Source organism: Bidens hawaiensis, unplaced genomic scaffold, assembly GCF_021521415.1.
Source record: "Bidens hawaiensis isolate Kalapana, Puna unplaced genomic scaffold, B.hawaiensis_p1.1 tig00006520_1, whole genome shotgun sequence".
NCBI classification, from domain to species: Eukaryota; Viridiplantae; Streptophyta; class Magnoliopsida; order Asterales; family Asteraceae; genus Bidens; species Bidens hawaiensis.
In genome coordinates this window covers 618,004-638,523 of record NW_027491437.1, presented here as the reverse complement: position 1 = coordinate 638,523, position 20,520 = coordinate 618,004, and the positions used below count along the sequence as shown (strand labels likewise).

The 20,520-nt window shown below is 42.7% G+C and overlaps 2 non-coding genes across 2 annotated transcripts; both read left to right on the top strand.

Annotated features, from left to right (window-relative positions):
* The first annotated feature begins 55 nt into the window (after nt 1–55).
* On the top strand, nt 56–126 carry TRNAG-GCC (transfer RNA glycine (anticodon GCC)). The gene has a single exon. It is a non-coding gene; the product is annotated as a tRNA-Gly (tRNA).
* Nucleotides 127–132: 6 nt separating this feature from the next.
* On the top strand, nt 133–217 carry LOC143632704 (small nucleolar RNA snoR114). Its single transcript, XR_013153558.1, has one exon. It is a non-coding gene; the product is annotated as a small nucleolar RNA snoR114 (small nucleolar RNA).
* The last annotated feature ends 20,303 nt before the right edge of the window (nt 218–20,520 follow it).

The window sequence follows — 20,520 nt, the reverse complement described above, 5'->3', positions numbered from 1 at the left end:
AACAATCTATTTACCTGCTATTGATTTAAAGCATTCCTTAGACAATGAGCATCAAGCACCAGTGGTCTAGTGGTAGAATAGTACCCTGCCACGGTACAGACCCGGGTTCGATTCCCGGCTGGTGCATTTATTTAGCTGTGAAGATAGTGCGCTTAATGTGATGTTTGGTCGTCATAACAGTTCGATATTTCGAATATTGGTAAGCGAATCTGAGCTATTGTTTTTTTAAACAGTTAGATTATGTGTATAAGTTTTTCACAGAACTTAAGTGAAATTTATGTGGGTTTGGTTACGGGACCTTTATTAACTAAACGGGTAAGGTTCACATGTTAACCGGTTTATATTTAACTTTTCTTAAAATATAAAATTCCAAATACTTAGAAATCCGAAACCAAATCAAGAATATAGCAATACATTAGGTGTGATATGAGACTTGGTTTTTTTTTAACCATATTGTACCCAATATGTATCTATATGTTATGAGAATACACGTGAATTGATCTTGGATGGCCATCGCCATTTTCAAAAAAAAAAAAAACTTTATTTTAACACTTTAAAACATGAAATTCAACTCTCGTAAGTAATCTTAGTGTCACGAATAACTAGTTTGTTTTAATAATTTTCGAGTTTGAGATGTTACATTACGAAAATAACGTTTCATGACCAATGAAAACTAAAGTACGTTGTTGATTTATAAGATACAACACGTCTACAAATCTATAACTAATTCTATGATTTGATTTGGATAACTTGCCTTGTCGTTGCTTCAGTATGCGTATATTTAAAAAAGAAAAAAAACAAAAACTCAATGTTATCCGAATTCCTAATCATATTTGATTTTAACACTTTAAAACATGAAATTTAAATCTCGTAAGTAATCTGAATGTCATGATAACTAGTTTTGTTTAATAGTTTTTAAATTTTGAGATACTACATCACGAAAATTACGTTTCGTAGCCAAATAACTAATGAAAATTAAAGTACGTCGTTATTTTGTAAGCTACAACTTGTCTTCGACTTTATCAAACAGAATAAACAAAATTAATCTAATAATACTTCATTATCATTTGTGAACATGATTTGACCATATTATTGATAAAGTGAGTGTGCGACTTGTTCTTTGAAAGTAACAAGAGCCGTAACACGTGATTGATATACTAAGAGGATAATGCATCATTATATTGAAGGCCAAATGAACACAATATTCATATGAAAAATGTAATTCTAATGGCCTTCAATATGATTGAGTAAAAATAATTCCATAATGAATGATTTTGTGAGAAATTTTCATTTGGACAACAAGAAACAACGTTTATTTGGAAACCATGAGAACCAAAGACTCACGGGACTCACCAGTACATACTAATTAACGTGATCAGGGATCTCATGACATTTTCTGAGTGGATGGCTTTCTAGATGTTATGATAGGAAATCAGTGGGAACAAAATTCAAAGAAAAAAAATTCTGTTAGACAAAAATTAAGTTTTATCACTTTAAAGGTTAAGAAAATATAAACAAATTGTGAGTTAGTTACACCAAGTGTAGTGATGGTATGGACTCTGGGAGGCGTCACTCTTGCCACCTCACCCTACATTTCAATGTTAAACCATTTCAGTTGACGCCAAACTAGGAAATGCCCGTTTGAGTATTGGTGCAGTAACAAACAAGGGGCTTCAAAAGGTGAGGCCAGCTACAAATTCAACCAATCGCAATACTCTATTATCACTTGTGTAAAGAAAAAGATGGAAATAACTAGTTTTTGGTTAAACCAATTGCGGGTGTTTGAGGACAAAGTTACTGCATCCCCATTCGTTTATCGCGTGACAAGGACGTAACGATACTTTCTCTTAACTAACCCATCTGCTACACTTATGTTTTATCTTAATAGCAAGATCGACAATATTGATTGGTGTGAGTAGATGATTAACAAAGATGTTTTCTTGGTCCAAACTTATAATAAAATTATAAATATTGAAATATAATAGTTGGAGTCAACGCATTTGTAATTACTTGTTTGAAAGAATTAGAAAACGAGAGGTAGACAGTTGTAAGCTACTAAGAGTGCGGGCCCACACTTTTATGCAAGTGGCGTGCAGCTGTTCTCATGCTTCTAACTTACAACATGTCTTTATCAAAATAATTGTATCATTGTATGTTTATGGATGTAAAGAATTAAATAAAGTATTTGGTGTAAAGATTTATGTTTTATGATTAGTTAAAATGTTTAAGATTAAAGGTATCCTAGAAACGACTTTAAACATATTTGGGTAGGGCTTATGTTACTCTTTCAACTTTTCTTTTGCATGTTTTAATGTTGTAAGTACTTAAAAAACATAATAATGGGAAAACCATGTTTTAATGCAGGTCGTTATCGGAAAATATAGTAAACTTACCTACGCTATTATTTAATTGTTTGCAACACGACTTGCCCAAACATGTAATTGTTATCTTTATGCATTCACATCCGTATTAATTCCACAAACCGTACACCACACATTATGGCCGACCTCAATATGACATCGACATTATAATTTGTCTTTAAAATATTTAAATCGTCGAATATCATTCACATATGATATTAATGCTACAAACCGAACACCACACGTCATGATCGGCCTTATTACGATTTGGACATTTTGATATTGTCACAGCCCCCGACCCCTATATCCCGGGAGGGGAGCCGTGAACGTTGAGTGGTGGTATCGATGTTTATTAAAATAATTTGCAGCGAATATTTCATCAGAACCGTAGTTAGCAAAATTAATTAGAGTTATAAAAACACAATAATTCTTATTTCATAAACTGAGATAAAAACTCATTTTTATACAAAACATAAGTTTTATAGAGATAAACCATAATTTACAAAACACGTTTCTTTATTCTGGTGACAAGCCACTTATTTAAGCTGGAAGCCCGCAGACATCATTCCTTTGTCTCTAACAGGTCACCTGAAACATGTTTAAAAATATTTGATCAGCAGGAAATACTGGTGAGCCCATTCATTTATAAATGACACATTTTACAGTTACGACATTAAGATGTTTTTACATCTGTCTGCTTACAAATTACCAAAAGGTACTTGTCACCCGACCGTATCTGTGACTGTGGTCATATTACTTATTGGCTAACGCTTGTCCAATACGTAACGTGTAATAGCCCAGTAGGCAAGCATTGTAAAAACCCCACAATACCAGTAGTAACCATCCCGTAAGTCTATAGAGACTTAATCACTGCAATGTAGTTTAAATCCTTTGAAAATATTTAAACTATCAGTCATGAGTTTGATGGTTTTGAAAAAGCATCATGACAGTGTTGGAAAATCAATTGTCTCACGCAAATGTGAGTTATGCAAAAATTCGAATGTCTCACCTTGCAAGTTTATATTTAATAAGCCTTCTAATGTTAAGCACCTAGATTAAGCACAATGTAGTATATCTATATTAGTATAAACCCATAATTATAACGATAATCACGAGACATGAAACTTTACACGATGGCACAATATCATACCTTGGTTAGGTAGAGCTTTTGGATTCGTGTATAAGTTCCTTTCGATCGGAAAGGTACCGTTACAACTACTCGGGTATAATATCAACCTTATATAAGAAATATGAGAGAAAGTATGATTTTTTGGGACGAGTTTGTGAAATCCAGATTGCTGCTATATTTATGCTTGAATTTGAGCATCTTCGCGTATCGCGAAGGAATCTTCGCGTATCGCGAAGCTGCAGTAGGGTTGCCGAGTGGGATGGAATCTTCCATTTGGGATGGAATTTTTCTTTATATTTTCCATTCTTCCTTTTACTTCTTATCTTTTATTTCTCATTTCTTCATTTCTTTCTTTGATTATTTTATTCTTTATTATGGTTTGTTATAGTCTCTCCTCCTTATTTTAGATCTCGTCCTCGAGATCTATTGAAATAGGTGTGGGTACTTCCGCTTCATTTCTGATTCTAATTCCCAAGTATATTCTGGTCCACGTTTTGAATCCCATTTTACTTTGACCAAAACTATTCTTTTATGCTTGAGATTCTTGATCTTCCTATCTTCAATTTGTAATGGTTTCTCAACGAATTTCAATCTTTCGTTTTAACTTTATATCTTGAAGGGGTACTTTTAATGATTCTTCAGCTAGACATTTCCTTAGGTTGCTTACATGAAATACATCATGTATACCGGCCATTTCTTCTGGTAACTCCAGCTGATGGGCTACTGGTCCAATTCTTTTAATAATTTGGAATGGTCCAACAAACCTTAGACTTAACTTTCCTTTCTTACCAAATCGGATTACTCCTTTCCATGGAGATACCTTTAGTAATACTTTATCTCCAACTTGAAATTCTAATGATTTACGTTGATGATCTGCATAACTCTTCTAACGATCTCGTGCGGTCTTTAATCTTTCCTTGACTTGAATTATCTTGTCAGTAGTTTCTTGTATGATTTCAGGACCTGATAATTGTTTTCCTCCTATTTCTGCCCAACACACTGGTGTTTTGCATTTTCGTCCATAAAGTGCTTCAAATGGGGCAGCATTAATACTTGTATGATAACTGTTGTTGTAAGAGAATTCTATCAGTGGTAAATGGTTGTCCCAATTTCCACCAAAATCTATCACACAAGCTCTTAGCATGTCCTCCAACGTTTGTATGGTACTTTCACTTTGACCGTCAGTCTGTGGACTGTATGCTGTGCTCAAGTTTAACCTTGTTCCCATGGCTATTTGGAAACTCTTCCAAGAATGAGAAGTAAAACGACTATCCTGATCAGATACGATGGATAATGGAACTCCATGTAATGAGACAACTTTGTTTACATACAGTTTAGCTAGTTGTTCTATTTTAAAAGTTTCCTTCATTGGTATGAAATGAGCTGACTTTGTTAATCTATCCACAATCACCCAGATTGTGTCATTATCTCTTCTTGTTGTAGGTAATTTAGTAACAAAATCCATTGTTATTAATTCCCATTTTCATTCTGGCATTTCTAATTGTTGAAGTAATCCTAATGGTTTTTGATGTTCAGCTTTAACTTGCGAACAATTTATACATTTCAAAACATAATTAGCTACGTCCTTTTTCATTCCTATCTACCAGTAGGTTTTCTTTAAATCTTGATACATTTTATCTTTTCCGGGACGCATCGTATATTTGGATTTATGAGCTTCTTCGAGAATCCTTTCTCGTAAATTTTCAATGACTGGTATCCAAATTCTATTCCCCATACGGAGGATCAAATCATTTCCTTTTGTCAATTGGTCAATTGTACCATTTCTTTTTTCATCAGCAATGTTATTTCCTTCCATTGCTTGTTTTTGAGCATTTTTCACTTCATCAATTAAATTGATTTGAAGTTCTAATCTTAGAGCTCGTACTCTTTTAGGTTTCTCGTGCTCTTTTCTGCTTAATGCATCAGCTACTACATTTGCCTTTCCTTCATGATATTGGATTTCACAATCATAGTCGCTAAGAATTTCCATCCAGCGTCTTTGCCTCATGTTAAGTTCTTTTTGCCTAAATATATACTTTAAACTTTTATGATCTGTGAATACAGTAAACTTACTGCCATACAAATAATGTCTCCAGATTTTTAGGGCAAAAATTATTGCTCCAAATTCTAAATCATGTGTTGTGTAATTCTCTTCATGCTTCTTCAATTGTTTGGATGCATAAGCAATAACTTTTTCACGTTGCATTAATACACATCCCAATCCTGACTTGGAAGCATCACAACAAACTGTGAAATCTTCAGTTTCTTAATTAGCGAAAACAACTAAAGATTAAATGATTTATTTACAATCCCTGAACTAAGTGACACCCTTAGGCTATATTTACACATTTCTCCAATAATGCCACTTAATTAGCGAAAACAACTAAAGATTAAACGATTTATTTTAAGCTAACTTCAGCACATGTTCAAAACTTCATTAATAAACCAAAGTTTACACCAAAGAATTTCTTCAAATAAGTATTAGTTGACTATTGTAACGCTCGTTCTTTATCATCACTACTGGAGGCCTTATAATATATTGTAATACATGATTTGCTAACATGGTTAGCTTATGCTTAAAATTAAGCACTTAAAACTATTAATTCAAAACAACATGCCAATTGGAAATTTACAATTAAATTTTCTATACAACATGATGGGTACTTTGGAGATCGCACGCTTATCTTTCAACCATCCAAGCTAAGGAACAAAGAGATTTTTTTATTCTATTGAACTATTTTACATTATTTGTATTTATGGTATGCTTATAGGAATCGTAAAGTTTATTTTCCTGGGACGAGTGGTTAGAAACCCCTCTCCACTTGATGTAAGTTGTTTGTTTGATTTTTCGGCTTCTTTCCGAATTCAGCGTTTTTTAATATAACCAATTAAAAAAGAAAAGATTTATTCTATACAACACTTACTTCATTGGGGTCTAACTTAATGCGCCACCACTTCTTTAATTTGAACACTGAAGAAACACTAACCTGACCCCGGGCAGATTACGGGTAACCTGGGGGTTAGATAGATGTTTCCCACGAGGGGTTAGACCCGGCAAAGATGGTTCTTCTGATAACCTGCAAAACAGACACCGTGAGCTTGTCACTGAAAAGGGGGGGGGGGTTCCTCCTTGTGACCACCCTCCGGCGTGAGAATCAGACTAGATTGCTCTTTAAATATAAATGTATATTAAGAGATTGCTAGAGCAGATATCAGGTATAATATGATGATAATATGATCATACCATTTGTGGTATTTATAGCCGAAGGTAGGTTTCCAAGGAGGTGTGGCCTGCTGAATAGTATTCCTGTTCTACCAACTGTGGCCTACGCACGTGCCCTGCTGGTAGTTGGTGGGTAGGCAGCGGCTGATAGTGACCAGGCCTACTGTGTACTATTCCTTTTCCACCAACTGCCGGCTATGCACGTGGTATGACAGGAGTTGGTGAGTAGGCAGCGGCTAATAGTGACATACAGTACAGGAGCATGCTGCTCGCCATACTGTTGTCAATAAGCTGTCGTATCTTTAGTCAGATCTTTTGCCCATACCTCGTCAGGTACAGTACAGAAGATCTTCCCGTATCGTACGGACTGGCTTTTGGGCGGGAGTATTCCCCCTCCCGCCTTTGTGCGGGATTGTTCCCGGCTTTGCTCATTCCTTCAGGTGACACTGAGTGAGAGCTAAGTGCCTTGTGCGTGTAGCCTTGCTGCGCGGGTGGCCTTCCCTGATGGCTTGTATCCGCAGCTGCGGGAACAGGCAGAGTCCACCATTGGGAGGCATTTCCTGCGGGAACAGCTTGCGTACTGCGCGTAGGGACGTCACGTCTCTGAGCATGGTGGGTCCTGCGGATCCAGTTGGTTTCTGCGCAGACGTCCCTCTTCAAGGTGAGTCTTGCGGGTCCAACTGGGCTCTGCTGGGACCTACCTCTTCAAGTCCCCCCAGTCCAATGTTCTTCTCATGAGTGTTTAATAAAGTGAGGTGAACTTTTGGACTTAAGCAAAGGGTTTTGAAAAGGGTTTTTTAAGGTTTTCCATGGGGATTCTTCCCGCGGAAGTCCTTGTCACTTGCAGAAATTCCCGACTTTCCTACTTGATCTTTGGGTATGATGCGGGTAGGTCTGTAACCTCCTCGCAAGTCAGGAGCGTTGAGTCCCACTTGTGTGGATTCTCCATGAGGTTTTGGTAGTTTTGAACATAGTGATCAATTATGTTAAAACCACCAATTCCATCTTGGAGCTTCAAACAATGTAGTTCTCGACGTTCCCGCTATGCGGGGATGTTATTTCCGTTTCCGCAAGCATTGCCCAGAAGATCCTTCTTGGTTTCAATTCTCTGCGGAGCGCTAGGTATGTGAAGGGTTTTGCCTTAACACTGTACCCGCGCTCGTCTTACGGTTACTTTACTTCCAAGGTATTCTTGGCGTCAATTCCCTGCGGGTGCTAGGTATGTGAAGGGTTTTGCCTTAACACTGTACCCGCACCCGTCTTATGGTTACTTGGTTGCCGAGGTATTCTTGGCTTCAATTCCCTGCGGGTGCTAGGTATGTGAAGGGTTTTGCCTTAACACTGTACCCGCACCCGTCTTAAGGTTACTTGGTTGCCAAGGTATTCTTGGCTTCAATTCCCTGCGGGTGCTAGGTATGTGAAGGGTTTTTCCTTAACACTGTACCCGCATCCGTCTTATGGTTACTTGGTTGCCAAGGTAAGGGGTATTTTCCCGCTTACTTTTGAATCTTTTTGAATTTTGAAATTCGAAGAGTTGGTGAAAGGATAAGAACAGTCCAAACTTCTGAAACGTCGTGCGACGGTTTCTTCTGACTGTGTCAGGACGTGCAGGAAGTTATGGTGACATGACTGTACATGGTCATTCCAGACGCTTTTTCAGGCGCGTGGGCCCGATTTTTCGGGCGCGTGGCCGCGAAATTAATGGTACACGTCCTTTCAACAGCTGTTGCCAGCTTACTTTTTGCCATGCGTCATAGTTTCATTGCACCTTCGATTTCTCTCTCCTCCGCATTAAATTCATCGCATTAATTGCGATTAGTATATAAAGGGGGAGAGGGTCCTTTGTAATTCACACTTTCACTTCTCTTCATCTTCAAAACGATTTCCGGCGAATACTCATCTTTTCAGTCGAGTCATTCCCTTGAAATCGTTTTCTTCTTTCATCTGCAAGATGTCTTCTCGTGATCTCGAATCTACAGCCCAGGAGGCTGGGGCGTTCGCCGATGACAAGAGTACTGTTGGCGAGTGCCAGTGTGCTCTGCCTGTCGATCTGTATCAGTACGTCGTCAGGAAGTTCATGCTCGAGTCTCTCGAGCCTGAGTTTCCTGAACCCCATCAGACGGTGTATGATGCCCCCAGAGGCAAGATCGGGGTTTATGCTGCATTCTTTGTCTATGGGAATCTTAGGTTCCCGTTGACAAAGTTTGTGTACCGTGTCCTGGAGAGGCACGGTGTGCACCTGACCGAGGTGCACCCGATGGCGATTGCCAAGATTCGGCACTTCGAGTGGGTGTGCCGGATTCTGGGCATTGAGCCCTATGTTGACCGCCTGATGACCTTCTACTCTTGGAGGTGCATCCATGGGTGGTATACCCTGATAACCCGGATCAAGGGTTTGAAGATTTGCGCGACCGAGCGCAGTCTTCGTTCGTGGAAGCGGGAGTTCTTCTACATCTCCGCTCGCGCCATCCCTCTTGCCATGAAATTCAAGAATGGGCAAGCACTTCCCAGCCTTCACGCCTCCAACTACCAGGAGGCGGAATGGTTCTCGAAGATATCCCGAGTCCAATCTCCGGTTTACCGGTTTGCGGAGTCCGGGATGGTGATGCTCGGGATGAGCCGGGTGTGGAAGGAGGCGGATGCGCAAAAGATCCCAATCGTCCTTGAATACGGTTCGAACTCTGTTCCTTACGGTATGCTCTGTTTCTTTTTGTTGATTTAGAATCTCTTCTAACTTCTTTCCTGTTTATTTCAGAGGGGAACGACTTGCAGTCGCTCCTGTACCCGCGGGAGGCTGACGGTCCCGCTCGGATGGGTACTCGCTGTAACACCCCGACCAAAGGCGGATTATACATCGGGGCGCCACATATTGTTTCATTACTCGTGACACTATTGGGTGTCAATATTTAATAAATATATTCATTCACGCACGCGCAACGTAAACACGAGATAACATAAATCAATATATTATAAGGCAAAATATTCGAACAACAATAACTTGTCTTGATACATTTTAATCTAGGTCCAAAAGTAAAAACGTCCTACGTGTCCACAAGCTCCAAATGTAGCTACAGCAAACCTGAACATGTGTTAAAATAAAACGTCAAACACTTGCGTGTTGGTGAGAAATCAAGTTTAATACAATACATAGATAACAATAAATCTGCGCGCAACATGTGTATGTCTGGTTTTCAACAAGGGTGTAATCCGATCGGGACCAACTCTAAGATTCATACTCATAGACTGCCAGTGCTCACAATTGAGCTCACAAACAAGAAAGACTGTGCAAGTGTAAACAAAAGAGAAAATCATAAACGATAGTTCTCCCGTGTTCATCTAATGGTACCATGAGAACTGCGGAATAGACCGACAAGACGGTTAATGATCCACACATACAAATAAACAGCCAAGTCTACGTCCTCAACACATGGGATACTGCGCGACTAAAGTTCATAAATAAGTTTAAGACTCTAAGTTTGTATGAACACATGAACATCCCAAAACATTAAAAATAAAAAGGGATTAGGTACGAGATTACTCACTTGATAAACGATGCGGTATAAGATAAAGCAAGAACCAACTTTAAACAAGCACAAGTTAACCTATAAATAAGATTATTATTTTAACGATTGGTTCTAAGTCATAATTAATAAGTAACTTAAACAAATTATTATATATTATAGATTACCGGAAAACAGGGCAGAACATGAGAGAGGACGAAGGCAGAGAGAGGAGACGGCAGAGGATCAACGGCAGAGAGCAAAGGAAGAGAAAGATAATAAGTATTTGTGTGTGTAGTGTTAAGAAAATAGCATTATTATTTATAGGGAAACCCTAGGGAACACAATCCCTAGAAAAGGGGGAAAAGATCTTCAAAAAGTAAAAGATTCCAAAAGCAAAAGATATCAAAAGATATGGCAGCTGCAGGGGGCAAAGGAAAAGCTGATAGGTAACAGTAAACAGGCATGGAAGGGTCAGATAAAGGTACAGGTCAAGCATGGAAAAAGCAGATCTCAAAAGATAATGTCAGTCACTTTTTCTGTCAACCAATGGGGTTGGTGCGCATGCTGCCAAAAGTGGCTTTTCAGACACAAGATAGGTCAGGTCAACAACACAGGAGATAAGACATCACAAAAGTAAACGGCTAGATTAAACAGAAGACTTAAAGGGTTTAGCGCGAGAAGGCATTGAGCGCACGCGCGAGGGCGAAGGCAGACAGAGAACAGTCCACAGCGCGCCGCGGGAAGAACTAAAATCCTTAGCGCGTCGCGGGAAGAACTACCATTCTTAGCGTGCTGCGAGAAGAACTACAATTCTTAGCGCGTCACGGGAAGAACTTCCGTTCTTAGCGCGCTGCGAGAAGAACTACAATTCTTAGCGCGCTGCGAGAACAGTTCGCCTCGCGTATCGCAGGAACAACTGGTCTTCGCGCAGGCTTCCTTGTAAGGAGTCTGGCGCGTGGAGCTGCGCAGACAACCTTAGGCGGGAAGGAACAAAGGACAGTTAGGGGTTCAAGGCTTAAGGGCGGAACAACGACAAGAGAGAGAAAGAGGCGGGAAGGAAAATATATTTATTATTAATAAAAGTAAAGTATAAGTATAAATAAATATTAAATCATAAAAGAAAGAGATCGGATCGGAGAAACGGGTACCTGGGTCGGGTCGGATCGGGGCAGATGTCACAGTCTCCCCTACTTTAAGAAATTTCGTCCCGAAATTTATCTCGAAGTAGGTTGCACAGAGAACAGGTGCGGGTACTTGATCTTCATTTGATCTTCCCTTTCCCATGTAAACTCGGCTCCGCGCTTGGACTCCCAGCGAACTTTCACGATAGGGATGCGACTGCGCTTGGTTTGCTTAATCTCGCGATCCATAATCTCAACAGGCTTCTCAACGAAATGCATAGATTCATCAACTTGAACTTCATCAAGTGGAATGTGAAGGTTCTCGTCAGCTAAACACTTCTTGAGGTTGGATACATGGAACGTTGGATGCACATTACTGAGCGCGGGCGGCAGGTCAAGTCTGTAGGCAACTTTTCCTATACGCGCGAGAATCTTAAATGGTCCAACATATCGAGGAGCAAGCTTACCTTTCTTCCCAAAGCGGACAACACCCTTCCAGGGCGACACTTTGAGGAGAACAAGATCACCAACTTGAAATTCGAGAGGCTTTCGCCTGCGATCTGCGTAACTCTTCTGTCGGCTTCTGGCAGTCAGCAGATGATCACGGATCTTGGCGATTTTATCGGTTGTCTCTTGAACAAGTTCGGGTCCTGTGTTTTGAGCTTCACCCACTTCGCTCCAACAAATCGGGGAGCGGCACTTACGACCGTAAAGTGCTTCAAATGGGGCCATACCAATACTGGAATGATAGCTGTTATTATAAGAGAACTCGATCAAAGGCAGGTGCGAATCCCAATTACCTCCAAAATCAAGAACACTAGATCGGAGCATATCCTCAAGAGTTTGAATAGTTCGCTCAGACTGACCGTCAGTCTGAGGATGATATGCCGTACTCATGTCCAAGCGAGTTCCTAGCGCAGATTGGAGAGATTTCCAAAAGCGAGATATAAAACGGCCATCGCGATCGGATATGATGCTCAAAGGAGTACCATGGCGGCAGACAATTTCCTTGACATAAAGCTGCGCGAGTTGCTCAACACGGTAGTTTTCACGAATGGGCAGAAAGTGAGCAGACTTAGTCAAACGATCCACTATTACCCAAATGCTATCATGTTTGCTTGCTGTCAAAGGTAACTTTGTAATAAAGTCCATCGCTATACCTTCCCATTTCCACGTAGGAATTTCTGGTTGTTCGAGCAAACCAGATGGGCGTTGGTGTTCAGCTTTTACCTTAGAACAAGTCAGGCATTTAGCTACGAACACCGCAATATCCTTTTTCATACCGGGCCACCAATAAGTGATGCGCAAATCTTTGTACATTTTATCAGCGCCGGGATGAATAGAATACCGAGATTTATGCGCTTCACTCAGGATATCAGCGCGAAGATTCTCATCAAAGGGGATCCAGATGCGATTGAGATAGCAGAGAATTCTACTCAGATTAGGGACAAAGTGCGCTTCCGCGCCACACGCTAACTCGGCGCGAAGGTTACCATTACTGATGGATGCGCGCTGCGCGTCGCGAATGCGTGATTCAAGATTGCTCTGAATCGGCGCAAAGTGAAGCTGCGTGCGCGGCAAGATACAGTTAAGCTGGCTGGGTTTACGGCTGAGCGCATCAGCTACCACATTAGCCTTACCAGGATGATACCGGATCTCACAATCGTAATCGCTGATGAGTTCGTTCCATCGGCGTTGCCTCATGTTGAGTTCCTTTTGATCAAAGATATGCTGAAGGCTTTTATGGTCAGTGTAGAGGATACACTTGGTACCATAAAGGTAGTGTCTCCAGATCTTCAAGGCAAATACCACTGCGCCTAGTTCGAGGTCGTGAGTTGTATAATTCTTTTCATGAATTTTAAGTTGCCTTGACGCGTAAGCGATAACCTTGCCTCGTTGCATAAGTACACAACCGAGACCTTGGTTGGAGGCGTCGCAATACACGACAAAATCTTCATTACCCTCAGGTAGCGCAAGGACAGGAGCTTCACACAACAAACGCTTGAGCGTCAGAAAGGCTTCTTCTTGCTTCGAGCCCCAAATATACGGTTTACCTTTGTGCGTTAGAGCTGTTAAAGGCAATGCGATCTTTGAGAAGTTCGAAATAAATCGCCGGTAGTAACCAGCTAAGCCCAAGAAGGAACGGATTTCGGTAGGAGTGGATGGCGTAATCCAGTTCTTGATTGCTTCAATCTTGGATGGGTCGACATGAATACCCATCTTGTTTACAACATGACCAAGAAACTGTACTTCATCCGACCAGAATTCACACTTGGAGAGCTTGGCAAAGAGCTGCTCGGCTCTAAGCTTTTGCAATACCAACCGAAGATGTTGCTCATGCTCGGCCTTGGTCTTAGAATAAATCAGAACGTCATCGATAAACACAATCACGAATTTATCCAAGAAAGGCCTACACACCCGATTCATTAGATCCATGAAAACGGCGGGTGCGTTGGTTAAACCGAAGGACATGACCAAGAATTCAAAATGGCCATAACGAGTTCGAAAAGCAGTCTTGGGAATATCTTCATCGCGGATGCGCAACTGGTGATAGCCAGAGCGGAGATCAATCTTGGAGAAACAAGAGGCACCTTGGAGTTGATCAAAGAGGTCGTCAATACGCGGTAAGGGATACCGGTTCTTAATGGTGAGTTTGTTCAACTCGCGGTAATCGATACACATGCGAAACGTACCATCTTTCTTTTTAACGAACAACACCGGAGCACCCCAGGGCGAAGAGCTAGGGCGAATGAATCCCTTAGCGGTCAACTCTTGAAGTTGGCTTGCCAATTCTTGCATCTCAGCGGGCGCAAGACGGTAAGGAGATTTAGCTACGGGGGAAGCACCAGGGACAAGATCAATACGGAACTCGACTTCACGAGCGGGAGGGATACCAGGAAGATCATCAGGAAAAACTTCAGGGAAATCACGCACAACAGGGATTTCGCGAAGTTTCTTCTTTCCTTCATCGGGTTTGACCACATGGGCTAAAAATGCAATACACTTCTTCCGCATGAGTCTTTGGGCTTCGGCGCAAGACATGAGCTTAAGACCACTGGAGGGTTTCTCGCCGTAGACGTGAAGATCACCGTTTTCTCGAGGAATGCGAATCAACTTCTTGGCGCAAATAACTTCGGCGCGATTATTCGAGAGCCAGTCCATACCAATGATAACATCAAAGCTTCCAAGAGGCATGGGGATGAGGTCGATCAGAAAATCGTTTTCGTTAAGGTTAAGCGTGCAATCTTTAATCACGGAGTTAATTAAAACAGTTTCGTCATTAGCCAATTCAACTGAAAAATTTTCTTTTAAGTTATCGCGCGGTCGCGCAAGCTTCTGCTCAAACGCGCGAGAAATAAAACTTCTATCGGCGCCAGTATCAAAAAGTACGGAAGCATAAAATCCGTTAAGCAAAAATGTACCATTAACTACGTCATTATTCGCTTGCGCTTGGTGCGCGGTTATGTTAAATGCTCGTCCGCGTGTCACTTGGTTCGAAATCTGGTTCACCGGATTCGCTTGCGTAATCTGAACTTGTAGCCTCGGGCATGCGTTCCGGAAATGACTGGGATCACCGCAGTTGAAGCACGATCTGGGTCGTGGGTTTTGGTAGGTTGGTTGTGGGTTCTGCGGGTAGACTGGTGGTGTTGGCGCAATTGGATTGGCGGGAAGGACTCTACAGTTTTCTGCAAGGTGACCAGCGCGGCCACATCGGTTACAAAGTCGACATGGGACTTGAGGTGGGTGGTGGAGTCTACAGGTTGGGCAAAAGGGGTGGTTTCCTGTGTAGGGTTTCTTAGTTGACGGGGCAGGGAGTGCGGGATTGGTTAGGGCATAGTTGTGGACTACAGGGGGAGTTGGGTAGGCTGACAGTGGGTTAGGCGCGTATACTAGAGGTTGGTAGGCGGGTTGCTGGACTATGGGCGGGCTGGTAAGCGCGTAGACTTGTCTGCGCCTACGTTTCTGGTTATGGTTTGAGGGTTCTGGTTTGGTTTCTGCGGGTTCAGGGACAGTTTTGGTGGGTTTGGTCTTCTCAGTTCCCCGCAGGAACAGGGTTCCTGCTCTGACATGGTTGTCGCTGAGCACAGCGGCCAATTCGATGGCGTCAGAGAGGGTAACTGGGTTTCTGGCCCATACAGAATCTTGAATTTCCATGGGGAGACCCCCAAGGAATTTCTCTATGGCTCGGCGGGAAGGGGTAACAAGGTGAGGGACAGGTAGGCTTAGTTCATGGAAGCGCGTCGCGTACTCGCGCGCTTCACCGCTGTATTGCTTAAGATTCCAAAATTCCTCCTCCAGGCGCTTAACTTCGTTGGGAGGGCAGAATTCTCGCGTCAGAATTTCCTTGAATTCCTCCCATGTCATGCTAGAAGCAGCTTCTGCGCCACGCGCATGAGCTACTCCATTCCACCATGTAAGCGCCCTTGCTTCCAGGACACTGGAGGCATATAGGGTTCGTCTGTCTGAGGGGCATTGGGTGTGGAGGAAAGTGTTTTCTATTTTCTCAAGCCACTGGAGCATCACGGTGGCTCCTTCAAGACCTGTGAACTTTGGAGGGTTACCCGCGTTAAAGGACTTAATGTTGTAACCGGAGGTATTGTTTTGGCTCAAAGCTTGGGCTATTGCGGCGGCCATTTCCTGGGAACGTTGCAGCGAACGTCTGCGCGAGGCTTCTCTCCTCTGATGACGGCGAGATAGCGGAGGCATTCTATAAAAGTTTTAGTTTGTTAATATCTTAGCGCAAAGCATAATCTTATAAAGCTTGGTTTCGCGGGGTTAGATACCATCAACAGTTAAAGTAAAACATAAATTTGAATGCAAACTTAATACAGATAACAAATTCGAATCGAGAATCGACAATTCATGTATCACCATGACTTTCCGAATTCTCAATTTAAAATGACGAGTAACGAGTATTGGAGATTGACGATTCATGTATCACCATGACTTTTCAATCCTCAATATAAAATATACAAGAAAATGAGTATTGGAGGTTGACAATTCATGTATCACCATGACTTTTCAAGTCTCCAACCTCAGAACATAATCGTAAATGGAATTTGAAAATCAACTATTCATGTATCACCATGACTTTTCGGATTTTCAATCCCAGCAAATGAATATGTAAGTAAAACCAATAAAAATCGAAATTCAGCAAAAATCGAAATATCGCGAAATAAAACATAAAACCATACGCTGCGTCTGCGCAAGCATATTTATAAATAACGAGTAATTAACAATAAGCGCGCAAACATGAGATTTCTCTCATGCGCGAGAAGGGACTCTTAGGTATTCTAGGCCGTTACGTCTAACCACCTATCCTAAAGTCAACGAGCTCTGATACCAATCTGTAACACCCCGACCAAAGGCGGATTATACATCGGGGCGCCACATATTGTTTCATTACTCGTGACACTATTGGGTGTCAATATTTAATAAATATATTCATTCACGCACGCGCAACGTAAACACGAGATAACATAAATCAATATATTATAAGGCAAAATATTCGAACAACAATAACTTGTCTTGATACATTTTAATCTAGGTCCAAAAGTAAAAACGTCCTACGTGTCCACAAGCTCCAAATGTAGCTACAGCAAACCTGAACATGTGTTAAAATAAAACGTCAAACACTTGCGTGTTGGTGAGAAATCAAGTTTAATACAATACATAGATAACAATAAATCTGCGCGCAACATGTGTATGTCTGGTTTTCAACAAGGGTGTAATCCGATCGGGACCAACTCTAAGATTCATACTCATAGACTGCCAGTGCTCACAATTGAGCTCACAAACAAGAAAGACTGTGCAAGTGTAAACAAAAGAGAAAATCATAAACGATAGTTCTCCCGTGTTCATCTAATGGTACCATGAGAACTGCGGAATAGACCGACAAGACGGTTAATGATCCACACATACAAATAAACAGCCAAGTCTACGTCCTCAACACATGGGATACTGCGCGACTAAAGTTCATAAATAAGTTTAAGACTCTAAGTTTGTATGAACACATGAACATCCCAAAACATTAAAAATAAAAAGGGATTAGGTACGAGATTACTCACTTGATAAACGATGCGGTATAAGATAAAGCAAGAACCAACTTTAAACAAGCACAAGTTAACCTATAAATAAGATTATTATTTTAACGATTGGTTCTAAGTCATAATTAATAAGTAACTTAAACAAATTATTATATATTATAGATTACCGGAAAACAGGGCAGAACAGGAGAGAGGACGAAGGCAGAGAGAGGAGACGGCAGAGGATCAACGGCAGAGAGCAAAGGAAGAGAAAGATAATAAGTATTTGTGTGTGTAGTGTTAAGAAAATAGCATTATTATTTATAGGGAAACCCTAGGGAACACAATCCCTAGAAAAGGGGGAAAAGATCTTCAAAAAGTAAAAGATTCCAAAAGCAAAAGATATCAAAAGATATGGCAGCTGCAGGGGGCAAAGGAAAAGCTGACAGGTAACAGTAAACAGACATGGGAGGGTCAGATAAAGGTACAGGTCAAGCATGGAAAAAGCAGATCTCAAAAGATAATGTCAGTCACTTTTTCTGTCAACCAATGGGGTTGGTGCGCATGCTGCCAAAAGTGGCTTTTCAGACACAAGATAGGTCAGGTCAACAACACAGGAGATAAGACATCACAAAAGTAAACGGCTAGATTAAACAGAAGACTTAAAGGGTTTAGCGCGAGAAGGCATCGAGCGCACGCGCGAGGGCGAAGGCAGACAGAGAACAGTCCACAGCGCGCCGCGGGAAGAACTAAAATCCTTAGCGCGTCGCGGGAAGAACTACCATTCTTAGCGTGCTGCGAGAAGAACTACAATTCTTAGCGCGTCGCGGGAAGAACTTCCGTTCTTAGCGCGCTGCGAGAAGAACTACAATTCTTAGCGCGCTGCGAGAACAGTTCGCCTCGCGTATCGCAGGAACAACTGGTCTTCGCGCAGGCTTCCTTGTAAGGAGTCTGGCGCGTGGAGCTGCGCAGACAACCTTAGGCGGGAAGGAACAAAGGACAGTTAGGGGTTCAAGGCTTAAGGGCGGAACAACGACAAGAGAGAGAAAGAGGCGGGAAGGAAAATATATTTATTATTATTAAAAGTAAAGTATAAGTATAAATAAATATTAAATCATAAAAGAAAGAGATCGGATCGGAGAAACGGGTACCTGGGTCGGGTCGGATCGGGGCAGATGTCACACTCGCGCTCTAGACGAGAACGAGTTGCCCATCCTAGAACAAACGGCGGATCGGTTCGTGGAGGTCTACCCGTTAGGCCACGAGATCCTTAGCGCCAGGCGGCCAGGTAAGGCGATATTCAACCCTCGACCCCTCAATGTTGAAACCTCTGCTGGAATTCCTCTAATCTTATGTTCTGATGAGGAATCCGCAGATGGTCCTCCGTTGGTGCGGAAGAAGAAGGCTGCCGGCGGGAAGGGGAAGGAGAAGGTGGCCTCCACTGCCGATCCGGTGCCTCGGTCTGATTCGGAGACCGAGAGCGAAGAGGTGGCGGGGAATCCCGGTGGTGATAAGACCACCGCTCCGGAGGCTGCGACTGTCACCTCCGGAGAGCCCAGGAAGACGACGGTGAGCGGCGCAAAGAGGCCGGCTCCATCGGGTTCGTCCCCGCCTCTCCGTACCTTTAGGCTCAAGAAAACCCGTAAGTACAAACTTCCTTTATCTTTAACTTCATAGTTTTCCATCATTAATACTTATCTTCTTTATGCAGGCGTGGATGTTGACGCATTCCAGGGTGGAGCTCAGAGTACCCCTCCGCCCATGACTGTAGGCTTGGTCAGCCTACCTGAGGCGACGACCCAGGCGGCTGCGCCTGCGCCTGCTTCCGCTGGTTCAGTTGCTCACTCCTTTGAGCCGACTGTTCCAGCTGTGATGACGTCACCGCCGGCTGTGAGTGCCATTTTTACCGCATCTTTCACAGAGCCGGCGGTTACTTTTGCTGCGGATTCCGCAGCGGCGACCGCGGCGGCCGCGGCAGCATTTACCATGCCTCCTCCGTTATCGGCAACGACGGCCGATCCTTCAGGTATGCATGGGGCTTATCGCCAACCTCTGCCTCATTCCCATCTGCCTGACCTCTTGGATGGATTTCCTTTGGGTTCAGGTGATGGGTTTGGCGGCTATCGGCATGTTATTGACCCTACAGGTGCGTAGGGTTCTTTTGGCCTATTTTATATATTTTTTTATCATCTTTTCCTAACTGCTTTTTGTTTTTTACAGTATCGGATTCCAATGAAGTGTATGTTCCACGATGGAACATCCGCCGAGGAACAACCCTTCGCACACCTGTGGAGTGCGTGGAGTGGGCTCGTCACGCTGCTCCCAATGGTGCGTTGGGGGATGCCATGGCTAGCTACCAGGAGGGTAGGCTAAGCAATGAGCTTCGGGTTCTCATGGCCCGGATGCAGCCGCGCGTCGAGCTGCTTTGTCGTGAAAACGACAAGTTAAAAGCAGCTCGCATTCAAGAAGTAGCTCAGGCGCGGGCTGTCCGGGAGGAGAATAGGAGGCTCTCCGCGGCTGCTGCGGAGAAGGAGAAGGCGTTCAAGGCCCTTGAAGTTGAGGTTCAGGCCCGTCTCGAGGCCCGTTCCAAGGCTGCCCAAGTTGTTAATGAACAGCTTCGGCTGGCTAAGGAAACTGCCAGGAACGCAACTGAAAGGGCCACCAAGGTTGAAGCTGTTGCTGAGCCTCTACGCGTGGAGAATGAAGAGCTTAAAGTCAAATTAGAGGCTCTCCAGCAGGCTCATGATGCCTTGGCGATGGAAGACGCCAAAAAGCTCCAAGAAATCTTGGACCAGAGGGGGGTGCTTGACCATACTGAGCGGAAGCTAAAGGGCGTCGAAGAGGCTGCGGCTAAAGAAGTGTTGCTTGCCAACCTCAACAAGAGTGAAGCCAAACGCGCCCGTAACGAAGCTCAAGCTGCCCTCCAGGAGGCTCTGGTTGCCAAGGAATGGCTTCTTCGAGAAGCGTTGTCTCAGGTATGCTTTTCATGTCTTTACGCTTTTCTTTGTAAATAGAAAAGGTTCTGATACTTGTATTTTCTTTTTTGTAGGTTGTGCATCGAGTCTTCACGGAGACGTCTTACGACGATGCTATGAGCGCAGCCCTCAACGCTTCTCACGAGGATGGGGAAAAGGCCGGCTTCCTGCTTGGTCTAGGGT